This window comes from Alosa sapidissima, chromosome 2 (assembly GCF_018492685.1).
Source record: "Alosa sapidissima isolate fAloSap1 chromosome 2, fAloSap1.pri, whole genome shotgun sequence".
NCBI lineage: Eukaryota > Metazoa > Chordata > Actinopteri > Clupeiformes > Clupeidae > Alosa > Alosa sapidissima.
This window is the reverse complement of record NC_055958.1, coordinates 17,709,038-17,720,379: the sequence shown is the minus strand read 5'-3', so window position 1 is coordinate 17,720,379 and position 11,342 is coordinate 17,709,038. Positions and strand designations below refer to the sequence as shown.

The 11,342-nt window shown below is 43.9% G+C and overlaps 1 pseudogene; it reads left to right on the top strand.

Annotated features, from left to right (window-relative positions):
* The first annotated feature begins 9,121 nt into the window (after nt 1–9,121).
* LOC121696935 lies at nt 9,122–10,608 on the top strand (annotated as a pseudogene).
* The last annotated feature ends 734 nt before the right edge of the window (nt 10,609–11,342 follow it).

Genomic DNA, 11,342 nt, shown 5'->3' with positions numbered 1-11,342 from the left:
TTGGTGGGCAGTTGTTTATTCGATGAGGGTGCTGGGAGATGACCTTGAAATACGGGAGAAACACGGGAAAAACGGGAGTTTTGACAGGTATGCCCTGTCTGTGTGTGTGGGTGGGTGAGGTAAGAGTATGTCACAATGAAGTCGCTATGCCTTGCTTTCTATTTTCTGTGTGCATCTGTACAATAAAAGACACAGCTTTTGGGCTGCAGAGTCAGAGACTGATGGTGTGAGGAATTCTTCCTTACATTAGCAGGCTCTTGGTACCAGAGTTTGTGGGCAAAGCCATACTACGTGTTGTGGTTCTTGTATGTTGGGGTTAAATTCCCTGACAGTTACCAACAATGTTAACAACAAACTCAGCTTCACTGCTGCAAACAAAGTTGGCTATATGCTGCGCCATATAACGAACCAACTAGCCTTGTGATAACAAAATCTTTACCTTTTGTTTAGTCCACTGAAAGTTATCCACATATCAAATGATTAAATACACAGTTATGGAGGAATTGTTTTGGGGAAGCAGTTGCACTATCCCACTTTTGCTGCCTTTAAGCCACTTAAATCCATAGCCTAGATGAGCGTTACAACTTGACGTGATGGTGAAGCTAAATGCCCAAGAAACGTCACGTCAAGTTGCCTACTAAACGCAAAAACTTAATGACAGCTTGTTCGTGGTGGTGTGCTGCCTAATTGAAATGGGATAGGCAAGTATCTTATATTCGGCTATTACGTGTGGCACATTTATTGGGCTTATAGCCTCTTTTAATTTAGGCCTATTTGATGTTGAACTGATATGACTGAGCAGCAGAAAAGTCATAGTCGATACATCGTTTATTATTATAATTAGGCTCTTGTAATAGCCTACTATTACTTTACTACTATTACTGTTATTATTATTATAATAATATACATTTCAGCCATTAGAACATTCATATGTAAGGGATAATGTATAGAACGTCGGTCATTATCTGGAAAATAAGTTCCGACTTTGCCCTGAAGGGATTTATTTTCCCGATGATGATCGGCGTTCTATATATTATCCGTATAATACAACAAGTTAATGTATGGTATGTTCAAAGAAAACAAATACTGATTATCTAGGCCTATATATCTATCTATCTATCTATGCTACATCTTCCATTATCACCTTGAGAACAATAAGAGTTTTGTTCCCCCACAATATTGCAGAACAGCGGTCAAGAGACAGACATGCCTTGAATAAACAAGACGTCATCTCTCTTATAGGCCACTGAAACAGATGGGATCCCACTTGTGTTTAGTTCAGTTGGTTTATGTTTCAGCTAACTACAGTCTTGCGCAAGTAAACTGAAGCAGACATCCCAAGAGAAGGTCCCGCAAAACCGAGTTTCCCTGAGAACTGGCTTAGACCTACTCTTCAACATTCCTCTCTGTCTTAGAGTACAATGGAAGTAATGTTATATGAAAAAATGGTCAAAACAGAGTGGCCTTTTGAGGGTAGGGCGCACACAGAGAGGAGTGCTGAGGAGTAGGCTAAATTAGTTTTCAGGGAAAGGAACACTTTGTTGTGTCAGGGTGACTGTTTGACTCATTGTAGCCTATTTGTACCTTTAGATTGCTGAAAAGCATTACATTAATACACAGGATTAGATGTTAAAATTCCTTGTGCCAAAATCCAAGGTAAAAACACATTCAGAAGCCCCTACTAAAATTAACTTTAAAAAGCACTCTACCCACAGATTTGCCAACAAATGGTCACAAACACAAGACAAATGGCCCATCCAACAGCAGTATATAGTATGCGGCATGTCATTGGGGTTATCAAGTGGGCACCCTCATTCACCGATGTTTCGTTAAGTTAAGCCCACGACACATCATGAAGGCTTAACAGTGAAACCAGCGTCCTGGAGACACTCCCCTCCATGCTGCCACCATATTACCACATTGAAATATCCAATACCCAAAATACTCTTATAGTACAGCTAAGGCCAGATTTGTACCTGAATTGTTCAGTTTTTGCAGAAAGTACGAAACTTGGTACAGGTATAGTACTACCCCTAGTGATCAAAAATTGAAATGGACCCCAACACATAGCGCCCCCTAGTGGTCCCTATCTTGACTTCAAATATGGCCACCAAAATATGCCCTTTTTTTCTACATGTATAATGCTATGCTGCTTTTAACACATAATATGACGTGTCTATAGCCATCTTTCAGCATTATAAAAATACATAATGAGACAATCATACATAATTAAAATGGCAGACATGTTGGATTTTAAGGAAGTAGCCATACATTCTGACACTGAGTCAAAAACTGGGGTGTGTTTAGGCTATGTGGGAAGTTTTGACTGTGTGACTAAACCCTGCACTTGCCTGGGCTCAATCCTTCTAATTTGCCCCCTAGAGGCTGGCAGGCTAGCAAGGAGGCTAAAACCCATGGATGCTAGCATCTGATAAGTCTCTTAAAGAAACATATGCTGCCTTTTGGGAAATTAGCTATTTTGTCTTCTATCCTAGAGTTAGATAAATTAGTACATAACCCAGTCCAACATATCCTACTGTTAGCCTAATTCAATTGAGGTGGGTGGGGCTAATTAGCATGTGCTAAAGTTTCTTTTAAGGCTTATAGTCAAAGTCAAAGTCAAAGTCAAAGTCAGCTTTATTGTCAATTTCTTCACATGTTCCAGACATACAAAGAGATCGAAATTACGTTTCTCACTATCCCACGGTGAAGACAAGACATATTTTACCAATTTAAGTCCACAGACAAACATAACATTCAAGTAAACAAAAAAGTAAGTAAATAAGAGGGCACATATAATAATGAAAAAAAAAATAAGAGCAGCAAAATTTGGTTGAAATTGTGCATAGACAGTCAATAAAATACTAGTGCAAAGTCAGGCCAATAAAAGGCTTGGGTAGTTCTGTTTGACCTAAGAAAGAAAGTGACATAGTGGTGCAAGTTGTGTAAGAGCAGCAGAAGTGTTGTGTTTTCAGGACAACAACAACAAGTTGTAAAGTGTACAAGTGTGCAAGTGTGCAAGTGGAGTAGTGCACGCGGCCATTGTGGGTCCAATGTCCAGGATGTTATGTAGCTGAGGGTGGAGGGGGGAGAGGAGGGAGAGAGTTCAGCATCCTTACAGCTTGGTGTATGAAGCTGTTGGTGAGTCTGGTAGTGCGGGAGCGCAGGCTTCTGTACCTCTTCCCAGAGGGCAGTAGATCGAACAGATTGTGAGCGGGGTGACTTGCATCACTCACAATTTTGGTCGCCTTGCGGGTGAGGTGGGTGGTGTAAATGTCCTTCAGGGAGGGGAGTGAGGCACCAATAATCCTTCCAGCTGTGTTCACTATGCGCTGCAGGGCTTTCCTGTTGTATTCAGTGCAGCTTCCGCCCCACACAGCGATACAGCTGGAGAGGATGCTCTCAATGGTGCCTCGGTAGAATGTGGTCATGATGGCTGGTGGAGCACTTGCTCGCCTGAGTTTCCGCAGGAAGTACAGGCGGCGCTGAGCTCTCTTCGTCAGTGATGCAGTGTTGGTGGTCCAGGAGAGGTCTTCGCTGATGTGCACCCCCAGGAATTTGGTGCTGCTTGCTCTCTCCACCACAGCACCGTCGATGGTCAGTGGCAGGTGTTGGGTGTGACCTCTCCGGAAGTCAACAACAATCTCTTTGGTCTTGCTGACGTTCAGCAGGAGGTTGTTGTCCCTGCACCACGTGGTCAGATGGTCGACCTCCAACCTGTATTGAGTCTCGTCGCCCTTGGTGATGAGACCCACCAGAGTTGTGTCGTCAGCAAATTTCACTATGTGATTGTTGCTGTAGGTTGCAGTGCAGTCATGCGTCAGCAGGGTGAAGAGCAGCGGACTGAGCACGCAGCCTTGGGGGGCCCCTGTGCTCAGTGTGATGCTGCTTGAGGTATTGTTGCCAACACGTACTACTTGAGGCCTCTGACAGAGGAAGTCCAGTAGCCAGTTGCAGAGGTAGGTACTGAGTCCCAGTTTGTCAAGTTTGCAGATGAGTTGTTGTGGTATTATGGTGTTGAATGCAGAACTGAAGTCTATAAACAGCAATCTCACATATGAGTCTCTTTTTTCCAGGTGGGTGAGGTCTGGGTGGAGGGCAGAGCAGATTGCATCCTCTGTAGACCGCTTGGCTCGGTATGCAAACTGGAAGGGGTCCAGGGTGGGGGGGAGAATGGATTTGATATGTGACATGACAAGCCGCTCAAAGCACTTCATGATGATGGGTGTCAGTGCCACAGGGCGGTAGTCATTGAAGCAGGATGGAGCAGTTTTCTTCGGCACAGGTATGATGGTGGCAGCTTTGATAGCTTTTATAGTGATTGTTTGAAAAGATCCATTTTGTTTTATTGTAGTTTAACATTTTTAATCCCATAAAATGATTATGCCTGTCAATGAAGTTAATTTAAATACGTAATACCTTATGAGTTTAGCTCTCTCCGGTTACAAAACCCGCTTCGGACTTGTAACCGGAGGGTTGCCGGTTCGAACTCCGACCAGTAGGCACGGCTGAAGTGCCCTTGAGCAAGGCACCTAACCCCTCACTGCTCCCCGAGCCCCCCTGTTGTTGCAGGCAGCTCACTGTGCCGGGATTAGTGTGTGCTTCACCTCACTGTGTGTTCACTGTGTGCTGAGTGTGTTTCAGTCACGGATTGGGATAAATGCAGAGACCAAATTTCCCTCACGGGATCAAAAGACTATATATACTTATACTTATACTTATACATGTGTCCAGCTAATGTTGTGCACCTGGAGGAACCCAGGGCCCACTGCACCAATACAGGGTCAGACAATGGGTCTGAAGTTTTCATCCTGATGCGTAAGAGCAGTGAGGGTGCAGTTGTCTTGCCCGTATGGGTGTGTGCATCCTTCCAGGGATATCCCTCCCCAGACCATCACTGCCCCACCACCAAACCAGTCATGCTGAATGATGTTGCAGGCAGCATTATATTCTCCAAGATCTTCAGACGTCACATGTGGTCAAGGTGAACCTGGTCTCATTTGTGAAAAGCGCAGGGCGTCAATGGCGAATATGCCAATTTTGTATTCTATGGCAAATGCCAATTGAGCTGCAGTGAGTATTAGTGCTGGGCAGTATTCCATATTGGAATCTTACCAGATTATACTTGATGCCTCGTATATTATTGAGGTTGTCATGTGATAAAATGACTGTTCAAATTTCAAACTTAGAAATATCATTCAAAAACAATTTCAATCATGAATAACAATAGAGATGGTCTATATTTTCACATTTGGTATTCGCCATATTGGATTTCAAAATCGGCAACATCAAGTTTGTTTGGAAATCATATCAATAGCTTCCTTGACCCTAAAAATTGAGTGTTACAACCAGGGGCGCCTTAATACCACCTGAGGCCCCTGGGCTATATGTTTTTAAGGCCCCCCCTCCCCCAACCACAAATATTAATTATGATACCCGGCCCGCGATCTGACCCGCCTATAACGTGCGCTTTTGGTTAATATAGCCTAACATGCAGTGTAGCCTATCATTATTGAGCCTATGTAAAACCTTTACATAAACAGGAACAGAAAGCTCTCCTTAATCACGTCAGCCTACCCATGACATCGCTTATCAAAAAGGCTAGCCTACGAAAACAACAGCCTTGAACTTTTACAACACTATAGGCTAAGTTAAAAGATGGGTTACACATATGGACGTTTCAAGCTTTTCAAAAGTGCATGTGTCGTGTCGGGGGGTTCCCCAGGAGGTTTTTTGAAATTGGGCCTATGTCTACTTAACACACCATTCTAATGCATATTGGGAGGGTCAGATAGCCTACTTTTAGCCTACAGAACAAGCAGCTGGCTTATGTGATGTGAACATTATCACTGCACTGCCCAACATGGAGACATATCTCACGTTAACAATCAGAAAACATAACATAGGAATTATTTGTGCGAATGGGTTGGCACAAACTTAGCTTTTGGTGAACGGAGATGCAGATCACTAATTCATTTCTTTGCGCAACAGCCCATGTTCTGCGTTCACTCCAGTGAGACAAGTGAAATAGGCCTAGGCTACATGTTTTTAAAGCCGTTTCATTGCCAGGCTATTTGGTACGATATTTACCTGCTATGCCTTCTGTTTTCATGGACAGTTACAGGAATCCACGTCATTCGTTTATTGTTGCTTCAATCCACGCTATCTCCAGAGTTTGTAAGTTTGTCTGTCAGTTTCAGCCTCTCCTCTAGCTCCTCTACTACACCCGTTGGGATTTGATAAGTTTTGTTACATTTTGTTACACTTTAGAAGAGAAGACAAAGGGGGCCTCTGCATCGATGTCATTGTAGAACAGTGCGATGTGCTCAATTATGTAGGCTAGCTTCTAGCTCCAGAGTAGGCTAATGACTGACGCCGCGAATACGGACACAATCGTTTATTATTATTGGATGTACAACTGGATCATAGAATTGAGATAGCCGTAAGCAGATCCAGTAAGTGTCCTATAGGCCAAGGTCTATTATAAGGAGTCAAGGTAGAGTAGGAGAGGAGTTAAATGTGTCTTCTTTGGCTGATTGAAGACCCAGCGTGCTGCAGCATTCTGAATCATTTGCAACGATCTTACTACACAACCAGGCAGGCCAGCTAACAGTGAAATACAGTAGTCCAGTTTGGATATAACCATGGCCTGCACAAGAAGTTGTGTGGAATCTTGTATCAGATAAGGTCTGATCTTCCTAATGTTGTAAAGGACAAGCCAACAACAATTTTGCAATTCAGGCTACATACTCAAAGAAATTAAGTCGGTCATCAATTATGACGCCAAAGTTATGTGCCAGTCTAGTTGGGGTCAGTGAAGAGGAGTCAAGCTGGATGTTAACCTGTTGGGGAATAGCTGTTTTAGCTGGAAACACCAAAAGCTCAGTTTTTGAGAGATGAAGTGTGGTCGGTCTGTCATCCAGACTGAAATATCAGGCATGCAGAAATCTGATGGGAAAGACAGGTAAAGCCGTCCGCATAGCAGTGAGTCAAATCCATTGAATTGTCTCACCCAAGGAAGTGGTGTAAATAGTGCCTTAATACTGATCCTTAAGGCACACCTGTGGTGAGGTCATGATACTTTGATACAAGACGCACTGAAAGAACGCCCTTTAAGGTAGGATTCAAACCAAGATCTTTCCCAGAAATTCCCTGTTCAGACAGTGTAGAAAGAAGAATGTCATGGTTTACAGTATCAAAGGCTGCAGGTAAGTCTAGTAGAATTAATACTGATGACTGAGCAGACTCCTGATTTGAGGGGCTGCTGTTAACGGGTTTGAGTCCGGGCGTGTGCAGGGCTGAACCACGCAGGTTAAACAGTAACAGTAAATGTAAATAGGTTACATTAGCTACTCTCAATGCTTCAGTCACAGACAGAGCAATTTCAGTAGAATGACCACTCTTGAAACCAGACTGCATACGGTCTAGCAGTTTGTTCTGATACAGGAAGTCATAGACTTGTATGAAGAACACTTCCTCCAAAGCCAACAAGAAAGGAAGAAGGGAGACAGGTCTGTAGTTCTTCATCAATTGTATGAACTGTACTTTTTTTTAGCAAAGACATAACCCTTGCCTGTTTAAAAGAAGAAGGAACTATTCCAGAACTGAGTGTAGTATTAAACACATGCATGAATGCTGGCAGAACAGCAGGTGTGACAGACTGCAGAAGAATAGACGGGACAAGATCCAAAGGGCATGTTGTTGGATGACTTTGCTGAAGCAGTAGAGAAACCTCTTCAAGAGGAGAGAAAGAGTGCAACAATTCACAGGCAAAGCTCTCCTAATGGGCTCATCAAACTGAGCACTTGTTCCTGTTGTGTTTGCAGTCAAATATGACAGATTTACAATTCTTCTCTCTAAAAAATATTGTTAACTTATTCTCACTACCATGAGGCTTCTTGGCTTTGTTAACACAGGGCATCTGAACACACAAAACAAATTTTGATATTTTGTATAACAATTTGAGTGTTTTATTTAACTTTTTTAACTGTTTTATAGAACACCCATGTGTATTTTCAGTCAAAAATGACTGGCCATTAGAAATGAATGGGTGAAAAAATGGTCAGTGTATAAAAATGAGTCCAGGCACATACTTATTGATCAGATGGACTGTATATGATTCTGTACATTAAAACACTTTGCTTCTATGCCAGCCCCCATTGGAACCTTTCCCCAATGGAATCTTCCCCTTTCTGACTTGCATGAGCTCAGGTCAGTGAGGCCTGCAGGCCATAAATACCAAATGAAGGTTTAAAACTAGTTATATCCAATAGAGCACAAGTTGATACGAAGGTCTATCACAACATTAGATGATAATATGTGTGTTACTTTGTATTTATAACAAGTTATAATGCAGCTGTCATTTTTGACCGGGAACACAAAACTAGTAAACATAAAACGAACACAACAGGAGGGTGAAGCAACTTTCAGTGAAAATGTTGTAAGGTCATCTGCTGACAGTGAAGTATTAGCCTAGAAATCTAGACGCACCCTAGCGTCTAGATTTCTAGGCTACATTTGCTGCCAAGGCTAGTCTAGCAACTCTCCGAAAAATTAAACTTCTATCAGGCCAATCAAATCGTGTATAGAGTCGTTAGGCGGGCTTAACATAATGATTGATGACAGAGTTGCAACGGTTTGGCTTGAATTCCCTGCTACTTGAAAACAAATAAGATAATGTTGCTGTTGGCGAACAGTGTGACACAAGTTAAGCTTTTATTAAGTTGGCAAAAGTTTGAACTAGCGAACTAGCTCCACTGGTGGGAAACGCATGGGACTAGCGCTGTCCTATTGCGTGCAGAGGGAATTTGAAAGGCAACCGATTATCCCGCCCCTCGGACTGAGTACTACTGCGAACGGTGAGTGCCCAGACCCTGCATTTTAATGTGGGTCTGGCTCGTCAGGCTAAGTGAAGTATGGCAGTGGTGGAGGATTGAGAAGAGACTTAAAAGTTGAAAACGTTTTCTACTGTCAGTTGCGCTCTCAATCTTATCTGATAGAATGTCTTTTTTGCAAGTGTAACAGGGAATGAAAAAGATGATGGCAAAGACTGGTAGTTAGTAAGACCATTTCCATCTCTGGATTTACAGCAGCTCAGCAGCTCTAAGTATTACTATGAGTTATGAGATTCACATCTGGATCTACAACATCAGCATGGCACCGCCTAGAAAAAGGCATCATCACTGGTTGTACTATATCAGTGACACTGTTTGCCCTGTCGATGACCATGCTTGTCAAGGCTGCAGAGGGCCTCTCTCCAGATCTGGCACTCGCCAACCGCCAATTAGAGCCTTTATGGATGACCTGACAGTCACAGCAACATCAGTGCCAGGGTGCCGCTGGCTCCTTAAAGGTCTCGAAAGGCTAACATCTTGGGCGAGAATGACATTCAAGCCAGCTAAGTGCCGATCCCTTGTCCTGAGGAAGGGGAGAGTGGAGGACAAATTCCGCCTCCACATGAATGGTCTCCAAATCCCATCATTGACAGAGTAGCCGGTGAAGAGCTTGGGGAAGCTCTTTGACGTGACTCTGAGAGACACAGCAGCAATCCAGGCCATGCACACGGAACTGAAAAGCTGGCTTGCAGCAGTGGACGGGTCAGGCCTCCCTGGGAAATTTAAAGCCTGGATATATCAGCATGGCATCCTGCCAAGGCTTTTGTGGCCTTTGCTGATGTATCAGGTCCCAGTAACAACAGTGGAGACCTTGGAGAGAAACATCAGCCAGTTCCTGCGCAGGTGGCTGGGCCTGCCGAAGAGCCTAAGCTGCATTGCCCTGTATGGGCACACCAACAAGCTGCAGCTCCCGTTCTCAGGCCTGACAGAGGAATTCAAGGTAACCAGAGCCAGGGAGGTGTTACTTTACCGAGACTCAGCCGACACCAGAGTCTCCTCTGCAGGCATAGAGGTCAGGACTGGACGGAAGTGGAGGGCGCAGGAGGCAGTCCAGCAGGCAGAGGCAAGATTGCGGCACAGTGTGCTAGTAGGCTCTGTGGCAGTTGGGCGAGCAGGACTTGGCTGCCACAAGGCACTGCGCTATGACAGAGCGCAGGGAAGGGACAGACGGCAGATGATTCAGGGCGAGGTCCGAGCAGAGGTGGAAGAGGAGCGACGCAGCAAAACGGTGGCCATGCGTCAGCAGGGGGCCTGGACCAATTGGGAGCATGCACTGACTCGGAAAATCACCTGGTCAGAACTTTGGAGGTCAGAGCCAGCAAGAATAAAGTTCCTGATCCAGTCAGTGTATGACGTCCTACCGAGTCCAGCCAATCTGCATTGCTGGGGGCTAGCTGAAGCACCATCCTGTCCCCTGTGCCCTGCAAGAGGATTGCTGGAGCACATCTTGAGCTGCTGCCCGAAAGCACTGGGAGAGGGGAGGTACAGATGGAGGGCCCGCTGTGAGCCAATCGAGGTTGGCTGCAGGGGATTCCCAGGACAGAGCCTGCACCGATCACTCAGGCTGCTTGGAATTAGAGGTGCTCAAGAAAGGAAAGCCACCAGAAACATCTGCGAGGCAGCTGAGAGAGCCTCTAGGTGGCTTAGTGCGCTGCTTGGACACAAGTCGGGGTCTGATCAGCCCCGGCTGGGTCGCCCAGGTGAGGGTGTCTGATGATCTGAGACCCGAAACACCCTGTGACCCTGGGTTCATCACTGAGGATGTGTCCAAGCTGCACCACTAAGGTGTTTCTTATAACTATCATTAATATAGTAATAGTAACAATATATCTAGCCGAGTGATAAAATAGTATTTTTTGTAATTCCATCACCTTTATGGAACTATATTCTTATATTCTCTTGTTTCTTATATCAATTAACATTTGTCAAAATGTTTTTAATAGAAAAAAAAAAAACCTCTAGCTTCGCCAAAAGTGTAGACCCAAAAATTCACCATTTTGGGGATATTATTGAATTTATATTGAGTTTTTGGGAAAATGTCTAAATGCCATATGTTTTAATCTGTTTAAGTTAAGGTACCCATTTTATTTGAACTGTATTTAACCTGTAAGAGGCTTATGTTTGAAGGAAATTTGATTATTTCTGATATTTGACAAATATCTGACAAAATTATGATTTTTTTTTCGGAGTGTCTATTCGTACCCCTGGTACGAATAGCCTTGGCCACACATCTGGGCTATTCACACCCTGTTACATAACAACAAAAACATGTTGCTCGCGTGCCCAAAAAACATGGCCGACATTTGTTTTTTCATCAGCAGAAAGTGAAGAATTCTGAACGGTTTCAGCACTAATATCTGTTCAAATTAAATTTGAGATGGAAAAGTTGTGTTTTATTTTCATAATCTTTGTTGAGTGAACACATACAACCGTCAGTTTGTTAGCTAA